The sequence below is a fragment of the Callospermophilus lateralis genome, unplaced genomic scaffold, assembly GCF_048772815.1.
Source record: "Callospermophilus lateralis isolate mCalLat2 unplaced genomic scaffold, mCalLat2.hap1 Scaffold_668, whole genome shotgun sequence".
Classification (NCBI taxonomy): Eukaryota; Metazoa; Chordata; class Mammalia; order Rodentia; family Sciuridae; genus Callospermophilus; species Callospermophilus lateralis.
Window position 1 is genome coordinate 862,016 of NW_027514930.1, and position 6,000 is coordinate 868,015.

The following is a 6,000-nucleotide window of genomic DNA, read 5'->3' on the forward strand; positions in this document are numbered from 1 at the left end:
ATAGAAAGGGCTGGGACTGAAGCTTAGTAGTAAAATTCCCCTGAATATTTTGTCCTTAGTCTTGGGGAAGGAATCAGTTCAGCAGGTGTTCACAGAAAGGAGGAATCTCATTTGGGGAGTCTCCTAGCAGAGCAAACCCAAGGGTCTGTATCTGATTCTGTAAATAAAGTTATATTAGAGTGTGGCCCCACCCATTCTTTTGTGTGGCTACTACATCAGAGAGAGACTGTGTGGCACACTGCCTATATTGGGTGTGTTTTAGAAAAAGTTTAGTGACCTTGGCCATCACATATTTTTGAAACTCTCAATAAGAGTACTCATAGTCCAGCCCCAGGGCTCTATCTACTTCCTGGACCATCTAATGAATTTGCTTCACCCCACCCTACCTGCCACTCAAGTCAGGAGCCTCTGGTCTCTAAACACTCTGGAAGTAGAATAGTGTCTGTAGTGGAGGTAGGGGGCTGAGCATTTCACTCTATATATCTCTTCAAAAACATCTGATCACCCCATCCTGCAACTGTTGGAGACTCCTAATTTCTCAGGACCTCTGCTACTGTTTAGCAGCTTGGTAAGTGTTGCCCAGCAAAACCAGGATTTGCAACACTGATGGGAGTCACAGTCATTGGGAAGTACTCTGTATTCTTTGATGCAGCAGCCCATGCTTTAGTGACTTCTGTGCCCTAGCAAGTGGGAGAGGGAAGCTGCAGGCAGAGCATGAAGAAACACAAAGAATGCATTTCTAAAAGTGGCTGAGCCAGGCTGAACTCTTGGCTAGTAAGAGCTAGAAGAAATAGAGCAACAGCCATTTCCATTTTATAGATAACAAAACAGAGGCCCCGACAATCTAGGTAACTTCGTTTTGACTGCCAGTAGACGCTGCCTCTGATCCCTGATAAGGAGGGTGTTTCTTCCTGTGGAGATGTCCCAGTGAAATGCCTGATCAAGAAGTCATGAATTTCTGTTGCAGACTTTCGAAAGATGTGGCTTTTGAGGATTAGGTACAGCTAAGATCCTCTGTAGGGCTAACTTCTTCTTTTAGTCCCAATAACCACCAAGGTACTATTTATCAAATAATGTTGCAATTTGGGATCTGATTTCTGACTAGTTCTTTATATAGAAAACCACTGGTAGGAAATAAGGGTGACATTTTCCAAACCTTCCTGGAAAATATAGATACAAAATGAGAATGAAGCAGATAGAGTCGTCCAGATTTCCAACCAGCATGATCATTGCTATAGAAAAATCGGTTTATAACTATTCACTTCTTAAAACCTTTCACTATTTATTGCTCTGCTGTTCTTTGAGGAAAAGACCAAAGTCCTTGTCGTGGCATTTGAGGTCTTTCCTGTGTGGGCGCTGCCTGTCTCATCTGTCTCACCTCTCAGTATCTCACATATTTTCCTTCCCGCCTAAGTGGGTTCCTACATTTGGACCCACCTCAGTACTTTGAAAGACATCTTTAAATTGTCTGGCTCATTCCCACATTGTCCTCCCATCTCAGCTAAGTTAGTATTGGATCTGGGAGGCCTTCTCTGAGCTTTGGAGATTGAGTTGGGTCTCCTCCCTTGCCCAGTCCTGAATCATGTCAGCTATACCGTTCAGTTTCTTGTTCACTCTTTCTCTTTAGATTATAAGCTTCTTGTAAGAATGCTGCTCTTTTTTCAGTTTTGATTCTATAGTCACCAGGAAGCGGAATCCACTTGTACTAGTTACTATAAATGGGATTTGTGGTGAGAAAATATATAAAGCAATAAAGAAATCCTGGTGGAAATCTAATATCTGTAAGGAGCTGTCCCTATTGGAACCACAGTGGAAATTCCTCAAGATGGCGCAGGTGTTTTGTGCCTCTCTGCTCCTCTGCACCCAAGTTCTATTTGCCCTTCTGTCTCCTGTTGGTTTCTTGAGCTCATACACATGACTGCATGAAGTTTCTGCATGATCTCACTTTGCCCATGTGGCCTCCGATGCCCCCCACCCCCCAGCCCTGGCAGGCACTCCTAATCTCATGGCTTTATTTCCTGCTCCCCATTCATTTGGTTCTCTGTTTCTCACTTGCAAATTTCTAAGCAAGCACACTGGTCAGCCTACTCACCGTTCTGAGTCAAGGCACACCAGTCAGAGGTCATCATCTTGTAGGTGGGGTCTCCTGGAGTCAGGTCCTCACCACAGACCAATCAAACATGTTTGGAGCTGGTGAGGTTCTATGGGTCAGAACCTGGCTGCCATGATGGGCATCTCTTATTTTGGTTTCTCTTCCTGTCTCTCTGCTGACAAGGATGTTAGGCATGTATATTTTATGGACTTGATGGTATCCTTTGTTGTTTTTCATTTTTTTAGATATCATTAATGGAGCTCGAGAAAAATGTGTATTGCCTCCTATGGATGGCTACCCCCACTACGAGGGGAAGATCAAGGTAAGGCTGAAGCATCACCTGCTCATTTCCATCATCCTCAATCTTCCACCCCACCCCCCCAGATACAAATGAGTGAGTGAGACCTGGAAGTGAGTTATTTAAGGGGTGCCTCCATCCTTCAGTATTGCATTGTGGCCATCATGACCCTTCTTTGCTTATGCCAACCCCATGGAGTTAGTCAACATTTACCCTCCATGGTCACACTGGAAGAGCCTGGCCCGCTTTGGGTGCCTGCCATAATGCTGCTTTCTTTTCCAGCCTCTAGTGGGTGGGTGCTTCCTGTGAGGGTTTCTTAGTGTCCACCTGCCCCCTACCCCTACCTCCCTGCCGTCTTAGTCCCAGGCTCCTGATCATTTAATCCAGGCTATAATTTTGGTGCCACATTTGCATTTGTGGTGAGTACCCAGCGATACTGGGCCACTCTTTCAGAGTTATCATTTTTTATTTTTTGGTGCTGGGGACCAACCCATGCCTCATGTATGCTACGCTCATTCTCTAACACCAACCTGCAGCCCCAGCCCAATGTTACATTTTTTTAAAAATCCATAGCGACAGTAAAGAGATTAGTGGTTGCCAGGGGATTGGGGGGGTGGGAGACATGAGGTAAAGCAGAAGGGATTATTTAGGCAATGAACTATCCCATTGATAATTTCATGGTGGATGCATGCTATAATACATTTATCTAAAGCTATGGAATGTACAACACCAAAGGTGAAGCCTAATGTGGATGATGGTCTTGAGTTGATATTGATGTGTTCATGTAGGTCACTGATTATAGCAAATGTAACACTCTAATGCAGGATGTTGATGGGAGTGCTGTGTTGTGGAGAAGGGTGCATAGAAGCTCTGTACCGTCCACTCACTTTTGCTGTGAACCTAAAACTGCTCTAAAACATAAAGTCTATAGTTAAAAAGAAAATTATATAGCCTGCCCAGTAACTTTCAGGGAGAAATTTCAGTTTAGGTCTGCAGTTATGACTGTGAGACCAACCTGGCAAGCACTTGCTGATCTCCTTTGGAGCAGGTGCTCCCCGATGCTCAAATTGCACTCAGGCCCACCTGCCCACACTCTGTGTTTCAGGCACTGGTGAAACCCTAGTTTCCAGAAGACGTGCATTTGGCCTTGATAAAACTCTGCTAGGCATGGCCTCTCCTGGCCTCACTCTACAGCTGTGGCCTAGCTGAAGCCAGTGTCTTCCTGTGGGTGCTCCAGGTGTTGAACATCTGGTCATCGTGGCTCAGCAACCACTTGCTCTGTTGTTAAGCTATGGTTTGAACCATTCACCCTGCTATCACCCTTTATACCCCCTCCTTCTCTCAGCAGATGGGTAGGAGCCCAGGGAATGGAGAGCTGAAAGGTGTTCATGTGTGTGCTTGTCATTTCAGTGGATGAAAGATATGTGGCGCTCGGATCGCTGCTACGCAGACTATGGAGTGGATGGGTCCACCTGCTCATTTTTTATTTACCTCAGTGAGGTAGGTAAGTAGCTCACTTCCTGTGGCTCCTGGTGGGGTGCATGTGTGTGGTTAAACTGTTTTGTGGCTGAGCCTGGAATTTGAAAAGTTTCAAAATGTGTAGTGTTGTTTTTATATGGAGGAATTATGGTCTTTTTGTCATTATTCTCCCCACCTCTCAAAAGATTTTTTTTTCATTAGTAGAAAAACAGGCTTGAGTGAGCTGTTCACTTTTTCCTTCAATTTTTCCTATTGTGAAAAACAGGTAATGTGAGATCTACCCTCTGAACCACGTTTAAGACCAATTCAGTGGCATTGAGTACTTCCACAGTATTGTGCAAACATCAGCGCCACCCATCTCCAGAATCATTTTCATCTTGCACAACTTAAACTCTGTACCTAGTTAGCACTAATTCCACACCTCTGTCCCCTAGCATCTAGCAGTCATCATTCTACTTTCTGTCTCTTTGAACTTGACTATTCTAGTTACCCCCTAAAAACAAAATCGTATAATTTGCATCTGGCTCACTTCACTAATCTTCAAGTTGTAGTATGTGTTAGAGTTTCTTTCCATTTTAAGACTGAACCATATGCCACTGTGTTTATATACTACCATTTGCTTATTTATCCACCTATCTGTGAATGCTTGGGTTGCTTCTCCATTTGGCTTTTGTGAATAATGCTGCTTTGAGCCTGGGTGTATAATTTTCTCTTGAATACCTTGTTTTTAGTTCTTTGGAAAGTATATACCCAGAAATGGAATTACAGGATGATTCAATAATTCTATTTTTCATTTCTTGAGGACCTGCTGTATTGTTTCTATGACAGTCATACCCTTTACATTGCCACCAAAAACAAGGGTTCCAGATTCTCCACATCTTCACCAATACATGGTACCTTCTGTGTTTTCGATAGTAGCCATCTCTATGGAAGTGAGTGATAAAACTCATTGTGGTTTTGGTTTGCATTTCCTTTTTTAGTGATACTGAGCTTCTTGTCATGTGGCCAGAGTTAGCCATTTTCTTAAAGGTTGAATTAGTTACTTTTGCCTTCTCTTACTTCTGTTATTGCACCCTTGAATTTAAATAGAAGCTTTGTTTGTTTGTTTGTTTGTTTTAAATAAGGATTGCAGAGCATTTTCCAGACCACACTGGATTTGCTATAGGCTTCAGTGATCTTCATTTCACCTTTAGGAAAGTCAAGGAGTGGAGAGGTGTTAAGGTCTATACAGAAGCAGCTGAAGGGGAAGAACCTCTAGGGGACCAAACCCTGCTACTTCTCCTTCTCCCACTGATGGCCAGGCCAGCCCTCAGGGCTGATGAAACAGATGAAGACCAGATTCAGAGAATGCAGCTCAGTGGGCTTTCTGCTGCCATTTCTTTTTCATCCTATCCTATTTTTGTGTGCTGTTGATATTGCCATTTAGCCAACATTAATAGCTCCCCGGTGCTCCATGGAAAATGACTCCAGTTTTGAAGCTAAATTAAATGTGTTTGCCATAGTTTTCATTGTGATGTTACAGGGCAAGTTCCCATTGTAGAGCTGAGGCCACTAGAGTGGTCCTTTCTTGCTGGCTCTTTCAATCACATCAGACATGTCTCTCAAGAGTACTAGGCATACTTTCATTGAAGGGATAGGAAAAGGGGACACTCTCAAGGAGAGAGTGAGTCCTCTCAAAGAGGAGACGAACAAAATGCCCCTCCTTCCCTCAAGTTTCATTGAGGGTCCAAGGAGAGTTTCCAGAGAGTCCCACCCATGTCTACCTCTTGACTTTTGACTGACAACAGAATGATATCAGTCTTCTAAGTCCTCACTGTGCATGGTAAAGGTCCAGGACAATGTTAGGTCATTTTGGCCCATGCTTGTCACAGTGCTAATTGGGTCCTCTTGTTATAGATTTTATGGTTAGGGTGAATTATCCTTATCTCCCTGACTTCTTTTCTTTTAATATTTATTTTTTAGTTGTAGTTGGACACAATATCTTTATTTATTTATTTCTATGTGGTGCTGAGTGTTGAACCCAGGGCCTCACTCGTGCTAGGTGAGTGCTCTACCTCTGAGCCACAACCCCAGGCCTCTCCCTGACTTCTGAAACCTGGTCTGTGTAAGGGTCACAAAAGTCCCCCCTTCA

General features: G+C 43.7%; 1 long non-coding RNA gene across 1 annotated transcript in view; it reads left to right on the plus strand.

Moving 5' to 3' along the window:
• The window catches only part of LOC143389899 (uncharacterized), a 36,479-nt gene extending 32,593 nt beyond the window's left edge, over positions 1 to 3,886 (plus strand). Inside the window, exons 2-3 of the long non-coding RNA XR_013090185.2 lie at positions 2,338 to 2,414; positions 3,801 to 3,886. This is a non-coding gene — a long non-coding RNA (uncharacterized LOC143389899). The remainder of the gene's footprint in view (positions 1 to 2,337; positions 2,415 to 3,800) is intronic.
• Positions 3,887 to 6,000: the final 2,114 nt, after the last annotated feature.